The sequence below is a fragment of the Bidens hawaiensis genome, unplaced genomic scaffold, assembly GCF_021521415.1.
Source record: "Bidens hawaiensis isolate Kalapana, Puna unplaced genomic scaffold, B.hawaiensis_p1.1 tig00026042_1, whole genome shotgun sequence".
Taxonomy (NCBI): domain Eukaryota; kingdom Viridiplantae; phylum Streptophyta; class Magnoliopsida; order Asterales; family Asteraceae; genus Bidens; species Bidens hawaiensis.
Window position 1 is genome coordinate 193,328 of NW_027494197.1, and position 12,424 is coordinate 205,751.

At 35.7% G+C, this 12,424-nt stretch overlaps 1 pseudogene across 1 annotated transcript; it reads left to right on the forward strand.

The window, feature by feature from the left end:
• Nucleotides 1-332: 332 nt before the first annotated feature.
• Nucleotides 333-10,823, forward strand: LOC143572841 (serine/threonine-protein kinase CTR1-like; annotated as a pseudogene). The gene is made up of 16 exons (XR_013142328.1): nt 333-852; nt 1,201-1,502; nt 1,865-2,009; nt 2,252-2,355; nt 3,626-3,834; nt 4,285-4,641; nt 5,399-5,439; nt 5,569-5,637; nt 5,736-5,851; nt 6,583-6,652; nt 7,385-7,483; nt 9,198-9,266; nt 9,342-9,473; nt 9,847-9,941; nt 10,050-10,216; nt 10,650-10,823. The product of XR_013142328.1 is annotated as a serine/threonine-protein kinase CTR1-like (transcript).
• Nucleotides 10,824-12,424: the final 1,601 nt, after the last annotated feature.

A 12,424-nucleotide genomic window follows, 5' to 3' on the forward strand; every position in this document is an offset into this window, starting at 1 on the left:
TCAAGAATGAGACGACATTATGCATGCGACAAAATTATTTGCAAGGACTAGGAAGACTTTAGGACGGAGAAACCATCATGACATAAGCTTTTATCCCAATTAAGAAAAATGGAATAAAATTTACGTTTACGTGGGTACATAAAATTAGTAGGGTAAAACCCAGCGTGTTTTACGTTTTTAACTGTTTATTATTACAGCACACCTGCTTTTGGATATACCTATCAATTAATTATTTATTTATTATCCTGGTGATGACTACGACTGTGAGTGAATTGGTGACCCAAACCCAAACTAATCAAAATCAATCCCACACTTAAAACTTTGGATGGCAAATGCCCGGCAGACGTACCAATTACACCTTGCTGACTCAGCACCACCCCGACGACCAACCACCCTCCACCGACTCCGGCGACAAGAAGCGCACCGACAGATCTGTCTTCGACTGGGACCTCATGAACTTCACCGACCAACGGACGCATCCCAACCGCCACTCACAGTTCCCCTCCGGATTACAGCGGCAGCAGCTACGCCGAGAGCTCTATCTCCGGCGATTACTTCGTTCCCTCGCTCTCCGCGGCGGTCATCAGCTCCGGCGGTGATCCCGAGGCCTACACGCCGGTGCTTGATGACGGCGGCGGTTTGAAGGCGGCCGGATCTTATTCCTCCAAGAGCTGGGCGCAACAGACGGAGGAGAGCTATCAGTTGCAGCTGGCCTTGGCCTTGAGGCTTTCGTCGGAGGCTACGTGTGTTGATGATCCCAATTTGTTGGATACTGTCACCGATGAAGCCTCGGGATCCAGGTCTTCTGGATCTCTTAATATATCCGCCGAAGCGTTATCGCATCGGTTTTGGGTAAACTTTTATTAACCTATATGTGTTTGAAATTACTAGTTTGATTGTTAGTTTACACAAATTTACTCCTTATATTTAAGATCTTATAGTGAACTAGTTATTGAATAATAATCAAGCTATATGTTGTAGGCATGGATGCTAGTTAAACATATTTACTCCTTATTTTATAATATTACAGTGAACTGGTTATTGAATAACAAACACTGTTGTAGAATTTGTCATATATATACTTTTTGCCTAAATGCTTAAGATATTATAGTCTAGAATTGTATATACGTATAAGCTACAAGTCTTAAATTGATATATCAAAGTTCACGAGTCTAAGAGTTGCTACTATTTTGTTATTAGGCAAATGGATGTTTGTCATACTATGACAAAGTTCCCGACGGATTTTACTTGATAAACGGGATGGATCCGTACGTATGGTCGATGTGTTGTGATCCACAAGAGAGTGGACGGATTCCGTCACTTGAGTTGTTGAAGTCAATCGACACTGGTAGTGAGTTTTCAGTTGAAGCGATTTTGATTGACAGACGCAGTGATCCGAGCCTCAGAGAGCTGCAAAACCGGATACATAGTATTTCTTGTAACAGCATAACAAGGTTGGATGTTGTGGACCAACTTGCAAAGCTTGTATGCAATCGAATGGGGTGAGAATCTAACTTATTATATGAAGGTTGAACTTTGAGAAATGCATGCATCTAGAGGCTGAAATTTCTACCAATGAATGGGCGGATTTGGGTTATGTTGTGTCTAAGGGTAAAATAAAACAATTATCTAGAATGGAAATGGGACGTAAGTCACCCGAGTGTGTTTTCAATGCATAAAAATAGTATTATGTTCAAAAGGCCGGATTATATTAAAATAATATAATTTTGCAATCGTTTTGACCCAATAACTACTTCGTAAAAACAATTTAAACATTTTGCCGCATCTCTCCCTCTCCCTACACCCACACACCCACATACATGCATACACATCATTTATGATCTAATATCTTTGTCTTCAAAAGGGGTGCAACGTTAACCGGAGAAGATGATTTGGTTTCAATGTGGAAGGAGTGCAGTGAGGATCTTAAAGATTGTCTAGGATCTGTTGTACTTCCGTTGGGCAACCTATCTGTTGGCCTTTGCAGACATCGGGCTTTTCTATTTAAGGTAAAAAGTAAATTTAATTTGTTTTAAAATAATAACCTTAACGTGCGGGCTAAAGACACTGCAACATCATATTTGATACTTTATTTTTAAGACATTTAGCATATTAATTACTTCTTCTATGTAATATATTTCTTCAATGTGTTTATCTGTGCTTGAATGTAACTCGATGTGGTCCACAAGATGCAAATGGGACAATTGTCAACGTTTATCTTACATGCTCTTTTAATAATAATTTGCATCAGATTTTAGTGGACAAAATTGACCTACCATGCCGAATAGCCAAGGGTTGCAAATATTGTAAAAGAGATGATGCTTCATCTTGCCTTGTCCGCTTTGGTGTAGACAAGTAAGTGTTGATAACTTCAAGCATGCTTAAAAGTTAAACCCTAAATTGCTGTTTACTGTTTTAGAATCTAACTACAACAACTTTATGATTGGGGGCTTGCAAGCTTGTTGTTCTATCAACTTAAGAAACATTAATGGTTTTATTGTCTTCTATTGTTGACTGCTAGCATACACTTCTATTACTGTATGACAATATTTCTTTAGTAAAGAGTTGCTGAGCATTAATGTGTTGGCATGAGTGTTCCCCTTTTTTTTTTAATTTAAAATCTCCTGTTCTCTCTCTCTCTATTTAACAGTTAACACAGTGGTTCATCTGGTTAGGGCTGTAAACGAGCCTAGCCAAGCCAAGTTGGATCCGGGCTCAAGCTCGGACTTAAACGAGCTGGCTTGACTCAGCTCATTTATTTTAAGCCTGAGATCAAGCTGGGTTTGTAAAAAGTTCAATTGCTAAAGCCAGCTCCTGGCTCGTCAAACAGGCTCGTTATTTTTGTTGTTGTAATTGTTTTTACATATATTGATAGCAAAAAGACAAAAAAAGGTATTTTTATAACATACACATAATTCATAATTTATAAATTAGAAAATCTATAACATTATATGTATTATTTTTGCTTTAATTATTTTAAAGATCAAAATGCAGATTCAAAATAATATATCTGTCATTTTTGTTTTTTTTTCCCAATATTTTACATGTTAGTATTGTTTTTATCATATATTAAATTTGGGTTTCAATTTACACGAGCCAGTTATTGAGTGAGCCAACCCTGGTTCAGGCTCGGCTTGTTTACGAACTGAGCTGTTTACGAACAAGCTTTTTTCGAGCGAACTTCAAGTGAGCCATGTGCTTTTTGAACAACCGTACATCTAGTTAGCTATCTAGTGTGGCTGAAAGAACACATCTCTTAGTCTTTTCTTTTTGTGCACTTTGCGTATACATTTTTGGTTAAATCTAAGCATATGAAGTCATGTTGGAATATATAAAATAGTACAGACACGTGTTTTGAATACATATCTTGATTTAGTCTATTTAGTTAGGATGTATTTAGTCTTGTATGTTGTCTTGGAAAAATTGGTGTAACTTTTCGATTTAGTCTTGTATGTTGTTTTGGCCTCTAGCGTCTTGCTAGTTGTGCCTTTTTATTGAAAAAAAAGTTAGGATGTATTTTGTTACCCTTCTCTTAGTCTTATTTTGTATTTTATGTGGAGGCATTCCCATCAAGAATGGATGCATATAATTTGTCTCATTTTCACAAACCCTAAATCTTATGCAGGGAACTTCTTGTTGATTTAGTTGGGAATCCCGGGAGCCTCTCTGAGCCTGATTCTCTACTAAATGGCCCATCTACGATCTCAATTTCTTCCCCGTTGCGATTTCCACGTTTTAGACAAGTTGAACCCGTGGTTGATTTTAGGTCACTCGCTAAGCAGTACTTTACTGAGTGCGACTCTTTGAATCTTGTATTTGAAACTCCATCCAGCGGTAAGTTACTTTTCCCATAATAAATGTTTTGTGCTGATATTTAGTATGGTGGTGTGTGGGGTGGTTTGGATTGGTTTTAGGCTTGAACCGAACCAAAAACCGATATTTCAGTTTTTTAGGTTTGGGTTCGGTTTGGTTTTTTCAGTTGCCCGTTTTGGCTAGAAATTTTTGTGATTAAAAAAAGTTGGCCCAAAATAGTGTATTTGGACCTAAATTTTTTTATTAAATAGTATTTTATTGGTTATCATACATTTGTGTTGAAGTATTTGGGTTACATTACTTGTTAAGTTATAATTATTTTTCCTATTAGATTATAAATAAAATCTGGTGTATTTATAATTATGGTTAGTTTATTTCATTTGTGGTTCATTTTAGGTTGGTGTTACGTTTTGAATGAAAGCTCATTATGCTATTATAAAAATCAAAATCTTGGTGATGGTGTAAATGCAGGTGATGGAGATAGTGGGGATGCCATTTATTCTAATAAGCAGTCTGATAAAAATCATGTTGATATGAATATTGTTGCACGTAGTCCGAGCAACAGCAATGACGGTTCACGGCTACCTCCTTCTAAAGGTGCCCGCCCCAGAGGCCATGATAGAAATCTACAGCTTCCCAAGGCATATGCTCAGAATATGGTTAAAGACTCACGATCACGCGTCTTATCAAATACGAGAATGGAAACGGCTAGTTATCAAAGGTTTGATGTGGGTCAACCACGTAAGCCGAATGACGATTTGACCCTTGATTTTGAAGATCTGGACATTCCTTGGAGTGATCTGGAACTAAAAGAGAAAATTGGAGCAGGTAACCTCTTTTCTTATGGTTGTGATAGCATTTTTATCATGGTTTTTCTGAAGGGTAAATAAATGGACAAAATGCCAAACCTAAGTACTATAGAACATACTCCTGAGTAGGGATGTAAATGAGCCAAGGTGGCTTGTGATCTACTCGAGATTGGCTCGTCATAAGCTTTAATCGAGTATATCTTAAACAATCTCAAGCCTTAAAGAAGCTTGTTTAATAAACAAGTCCGCGCTTGAACTTCACTTATAGAGCTCAAGTTGGCACGCAAGGCGAAACGGGCCTATTATATCTATAGTGTTTATTTAATATATTAAATATATGGTGGTTATATAATAATAATAATAATAATAATAATAATAATCATCATCATCATCATCATCATCATCATCATCATCATCATCATCATCATCATCATCATAATAATAATAATAATCATGATGATGATGATAGTCATATATAAAAGCTTCATAAAAGATAACTAAATAACATATATTATGTTGTATATAAAAATTGTAATTAAAAATGTATATAAATTAACTAATATCTAATAAACGAGTCGAGCCTAAACCGGGTTGAGCTCGAGCCAGAAAAAAACTAAACATGAGCCACGCCCGAGCTTTAGAAAAAGATCTTGAAATGAGTCGAGCGTTAGCTCTCTGAGTCAAACGAGCCAAGCCCGCTCAGCTCATTTACACCCGTATATAGTCGATACTTGTCTGGTTCATTTTTTCTAAGACAGGTTGCCATGTATTTGCAGGTTCTTTTGGTGTTGTTCATTGCGCTGATTGGAATGGCTCTGTAAGTAATACACCCTTGTTCATTGTACTCATTCTCTGTATCAGTTTTGTAGTTCTTGGTAATAGTATAAGAATGTATGTGTAGTGACATTTTTTTCATTTCAAAGCTTACAAACTCCACAACTTTCAGGATGTTGCGGTTAAAATTCTTTTAGAACAAGATTTTCATCCAGAGAGGTTGAATGACTTCCTGCAGGAGGTAAGTCCTAATGTTATTTTAGTCGATATGTAATTATTTATTTTGTATGCATGTGTTATTTAGTAACTTTTAGTTTGTTTCTCCTCTATTCCTGTCAGGTCGCAATAATGAGACGCCTACGACATCCAAATATTGTTCTTTTTATGGGTGCTGTCACTCAGCCCCCTAACCTGTCGATAGTCACTGAATATTTGTCAAGGTTTAGGCTTCTACAGTTTAATTTTCCTGTAAACACTCATTGTAAACGAACCGAACATACACGAACAGGGTATGTTTGTGGTTGTTTGTTTAACTTTAACCATACAAACAATCTAACACGAACAATTAAAAGAACAAGGTTTTCATGTTCACTCGTTTAGAGCATGAGCATGTTTTTGTCTGCTTATGCTTGAATATGTTTGTTTGTTAATACTGTAGACGAATGGTTCACAAACGTAAAAGAACAGAAACGAATGAACATATATGAACGAACACCAATTAAAAGTAAACGTGATCATCAACCCGTTGGGCCGAGACAATAAAACTGTACTGGATTGTAAGAGGGGATATATTAAATTCATAGAATAGACTAAATTGTAAATTTGTAATGAGCATAATTTTTCTAAATGGATATATATATGAACGTAAACAAGCGAAGTAAAACAAAGTAAACTAAGGACTATAAATGAACATAACTGAGTGAACTTAAACGGACATTTGCGAACATAAATGAACAAAATAGGCATGTGCTCATGCTCATCCAGTTGTCTAAATGAACAAAAGCTATGGCCCATCTTGGTTTGTTTATTAAATAAACGAACATCCAGCCGAACAGTTCACGAATGGTTTACTGAACATTCGGTCGTTCAGTTCGTTTACAGGCCTACATGGGATTTAAAAGTCATTGTTTGTAAGAGAGGACTAGTTTTGTAATATACGTTTTGAACTGCAGAGGTAGCTTGATAGGCTGTTGCACAAATCGGGTGCGAAAGAGACCTTGGATGAGAGACGACGACTGAGTATGGCTTATGATGTGGTATATACCTCACGACTATTCTACAATAGGTGTTCTCAAACATGTTTTTGTTTTTCTTAAATGAAAAAATAAGTGTGTTTGAGCACTTTAACAATTATGCATGATGTCATTGTGATATAATGAATTAAATAAGCCTGAAATACAATCCAGTTTTCGGCATAAAAAAAGGGTTTATAATCAGTTGAAGAATAGAAGAATAATTATATTGGTTTTGTTATCTGGTGTTTCACAGGGCATTCCCTGTTGATGCATTTAAAACAGAACAGTTTGTATATACACATGTGCACACACACAATATTATATATATGTGTGTGTGTAAATATGTGTAGAGAAAACTAAAAAGATACAAGAAAACTACTACCAACCAGTCAGTTTTTTTAAATATTTGTTTTCATTTCTGTAATTATAAGGTTAAGAATTGTCAAAAAGAGAAAAAAAAATATATGTTGCTCATGAAGTTACATATATGTAACTCGTACGCCACATAATGTACCTCGTTTGAGATACATATATGTAACTTTGTGGGCTACATACTTTTTTTAAATCTTATTTTACATTTCAAATATTAATATTAAAAGAAATTAAAATAACTGATTGGTTATTATTAGTTGTCTCGTAAGTTTGTGGTTTTCTTATAAACCCTCCTTTGTATATTATATTAGATGTATTTGTGTTTGTGTATCACCGTCGTGATTTAATATATTAGCAATGATTGCTTGTTTTCTGATGCAGGCGAAAGGGATGAATTACCTCCACCGACGCAACCCTCCTATTGTTCACAGGGATTTGAAATCTCCCAATCTTTTAGTAGACAGGAAATACACTGTGAAGGTAAAATGGAGAATTGTTAAGCACACCTATAGCTGTTGTTTTCTGTAATGTACAGTGTCTAGATAGTGTTGTGTTACGTTGTTTTAATTTATCACTGAATAAGGTGACTTGGAATCTAACAGGAGTTGCTTAGGTAATTTTTTTTTCATACAGTATAAATAAAAGTCAAACTGGGAATTGCAAATGGTTGAAACAAAACACACACACTAAGTGAACACTTAGCTTTCTAGATTCTGAGTTTGAAAATATAGACACTAATTAATTTCTAAGTTTCCAACTTTTGGAGAAAGATGCCCTTTATGAGAATATCTAGGTTAACATAATAAAAATGTTAATCTACTTGATGCAATATTGACTTAGTTCTAAATGAAGAACATGACTCTGCCATATTCAGTTAGGGTGTAGTTGTGCTATTGAAAGCAAGTTGATTTTATATTTTGTTTAGTATTACTTCTTGTATTCAATAAAAAAAATATTCAGGTTGTATGTAAACGAGCTGGCCCAATGCTTAAGCTTGAGCTTGGCTCGGCTTGTTTAGAGCTCTATTTCTACAGCTCGAGTGAGGCTTGCAGTTTTCAGGCTCGAGCTTGGGAATTTATTTATATGTACTTATTTTTGTATATTTATAATTATAATATTAGTATTATTATATATAACATAATATTATTGTTTGGTTATTTTTGTCATAAATTTTTATATAGTAATAAGTACTGTGTAAATACAAGTTGATATATTAAATAAAAACTTTATAAATAATGGGCTCATTAGCCCATGAGCCAACTCGAGCTCGATAAGTGAAGCTCGGGCTTGTGCTCGAGCTTGTTTAAGCTTGGCTTGATTTGAGCTTTTAGCAAGCCGATCTTGAGTAGCTCATGAGTGGCTTGGCTTGTTTACACACCTTGCCTCAATTGCATCGGTGATGCATAATGACCATCAAGTTATTCATGTAAATTACTGTGGTCAATTCTGATTGATTGCACTTGCAATGCCGTAATTCGCGCCTCCATTGTTTTCAATTTTCAATTCAAGTTTGAAACTAAAGTGGGGAAAATGAAGATCAGACATTATAAGATCATGATGTGTTGGCGGTTTTCGAGATTTATTAAGTGATGAACAAACGGCCTTGGGCCCGTGGCCACAACCTTCTAGACACTCTACAATTTTGTTCAATGGCCTGGATGATTAGCATAATTAATTTTCTTCATTATTTACTCTAATGAATATTATATTAATAAACCAGAGTAATAAAAAAGGAGACTAACTATACTAACCTTACACCCCAATGAGCAAAATCCAAGAGCATCCAAAAGGTTTCTTCACAACTTTCACAAATGTGAGAAACCACTTTCCCTGATTTCATTTGTGGCCGTTCTTTCAGAAACAAAAACCTAGCACTGTTGATGACGTATGTTGAACACCACTGATGTTCAACACTTTTTTGATCTCGAAAACTTGTATTTCATTGTTCCAATTTCAAAGATGGATTGAAGATTGAAATCAATGGAGACGTAGATTACCGCAATGCAGTAAGCAATCGATCGGACAATCGGGATTGAAAAAACACACAGTAAATCATGTGAATAACTTATCTTTATGGCTGGAAGATTTGCAGTAGAATCAGAATGCATTGTTGCAGTTGAGACATACATGTTACATCCATTTCTCCAGAAGCAATTCATTATCTCCATAATATCTTATTTATTTTGTTTTTCAGGTGTGTGATTTTGGGCTTTCTAGGTTAAAAGCAAATACATTTCTTTCATCCAAGACTGCAGCAGGAACAGTGAGTTTCTTACTATTATTCATCCGCCATAATTTTCAAGCATGTTTAAACTAGTATTATGTTTTTTTTAAACAGCCTGAGTGGATGGCGCCAGAAGTTCTTCGTGATGAACCTTCAAATGAGAAATCAGATGTGTACAGCTTTGGGGTCATTTTGTGGGAACTTGCCACTTTGCAGCAACCTTGGGGCAATCTAAATCCTGCACAGGTTTGTACAACCTTTATTTATTTAAAGATTATTTACTTATGGATTATTTAGAATAGGATTAACTTCATATATACCTTACAAACTTGAAAATTTTCTTATGTACCCAACCAAAAGTAAAATTATCATATATGCCGTTTTATGAAATGGGTAAATTTGAAAAGATAACGTTGTATGAAATTTTAAAGTTTTTGAAGAGTAAAGGTAGAATGGTTACAAATTAAAATATTTTTTAATGAATTGGATATGTCTGATATTTTAACTACTTTGTAAGGGTTTATATGATATTTTAGCTTTGCATAGGTATATATGACATTATCCAAATTTGTAGGGATGTATATGAAATCACCTTTATATAATATATATCTGTTTATAGGTTGTAGCAGCTGTCGGTTTTAAATGCAAAAGGCTGGAAATTCCTCCTGATGTAAACCCTCAAATTGCAGCATTGATTGAAGCCTGTTGGGCAAAGTAAGTTTAATTAGAACTAATTTTGACCCAAAAGTACATGAGGTGAATTTTAAAACCGAGTTTTGACAGTGTATGTTTGAAGACATTAATTACAAATTCATTTTGCAGTGAGCCATGGAAGCGCCCGTCCTTCTCGGCCATCATGGAAACCTTGAGACCGTTGACCAAACCTGCAACTCCACAGACAAGTCAAACAGACGTTTCTTTACTCTTATGAAGATGTGAAAACCGCATCCAATGTTTCATAACTTATATATGGACAAACTATTGACAAAGTAGGAATCATCAGCATAACACTGTTAGTCATTTTTGTCTTACTTTATTTAACATTTGCTGACTGGATGCACATGCGGCATCAAACTTTGTTACTCACGGGATTGAAAGTGGTCCCATCTTGTTAATCACACAACAAAACCCGTTACTAATGTCATTTGTGCATTTGGTCATCAAAGTATTCACCCGCACACATTTTTGATCCATTTCTTTTATGAAAGATTAATATGCTAAATATGATTACAAAAACTATGTTACTATAGTAATGGTGACGTTACTTTTAAGCATTGGAATAATTTTTTTATGATCACATTTCGCCCTTTGATTCTTAGTCAAAATATATGACCCATTTGACCAGTGATGGATAACTAAACCCGAATCAGCCCATTGTTATAACTTTAATACTGACTTGTCTTTTTATGTTATCTCTCGCAGGCCGGTTGCTGTATATATATGTTTCAGTTTGTTTATTATAGATGCCAAAATTTCTTATAGGAATACAATTACATGTCATTAATATATATTTGAGAATGTCCAATAATTCATCTTTCAAAAAAAACGTCAACCCCATTACTTTTGTGATTTAGTCAAATTTACAAAATATTTGCATGAATTGTTGCATTATACTGTGTGTTAGGTTTCTAATAATAATAATGGGTTATTGTAAGTATGTGGTGTTAGGGATTCTTTATTTTAGCTTATTACTTTCTCAGAAAGTAACAGAGTCACAAAACGGTGATGTATCAACTTTTCTCTCTTGTTACAGAAAAAAAATCCCAAACATTTTATTGCTTTTTCAAAAAGATAACAAGTTATAAGTTGGCTAAAATAAACAATCCCAAATGCCCATGGGTTACAAGGAGTTTTTAGTGGTGAAATGTGTCGATGGTGGCTATTTATCTCATCTGATTGTTATTAGGTCTAAATAGTAAAGACAGTTACTTAAAATCTAAGGGTGGTTTAATGTCTAACAAAAATTCTATTAAACCCGGTTAGTCTATTAGATAGCCACATTCACAAAATGAAAAAAAAGCCGTAGGAGGCTATATTGATGATCAAAGTGAGTTTTCTAAACCAAATTTCCAACCTCGAGGAGTGTTTAGGAACAAATATCTCTTGTTGAGAGCCGAGTATTTAAGCAATTAAGCTACCTATTGAAAAGATGGCCCAAATCCATACTCAAGGACCTCACGGGTTCGGATTTTTTTTTTTGGGGGGGGGGGGGGGGGGATTATGGTTACGTCGCAACATGTTAAAATAATTTATTGCAATGGTATCAAGACCCTTCAGTATGGTTATGCCTACTAGACGTGCACAAAAAAACCGGTTCCGGAACCTAACTGGTGGAACCGAACCGGAATCGGTTCCAGTTCCTACCCGGTTGGTCCAATACCCGGTTTGGGTATTTTTGTACCCGAAAATCGTACCCGGTTCTCCTATTTGTATGTCCTCATCGGTTCCAACCCGGTTCTTAATTGTAACCGGTTCGGTTCGTACCCGAAAAAAACCGGTTCCGGCGGGTTTTTTTTGAAGAGTCAAACAAGAGTCAAACTAGCCGTTGGTTCCAACGGTAATATAGCCGCTGGAACCGGTTTTTGAGACACCAAATAGCCGTTGTAACCGGTTCCAACGGTAATATAGCCGTTGGAACCGGTTTTTGAGAGACAATAGAGCCGTTGTAATCGGTTCCAACGGTAATATAGCCGTTGGAACCGGTTTTTGATGCCCGAAACCTATATATATCTTGTTTTCCACCACTTGTTTCACCACCAAACTCAAAAACAAACTAAAATACTACTCCTTTAGCAAACCCGTTCCGTTACCCGACCATCCAACTGAATATTATTATGGCACCCATCAAAAAAACTAACAAGAAGGCTAAGAAGAGTGTTTTTGTTGCTCCCGTTCCTGTTACGGAGGACCCAAGGGTTGTTACGGTAGTCAACCATAACCGCAACGAAGACATATGGAAGAATTGGGATTTGATTATGGATGACGAAGGTTATCAAAAGGCTCGTTGCAAACTATGTGGTTCAATATTAAAGCACGATTCCAACTCTACTTTGAGAAAGCACATCGAGAAGCCATATTGCAAGGCGTTGAAAGGGATTGGCGCGACCGATCAAATTGACTTGGGTAAAGATGGTACACTATTTCGTTACAACACGACTCAAGTTCGAGATAGAATGACAAAGTTCGTTATTCAACGA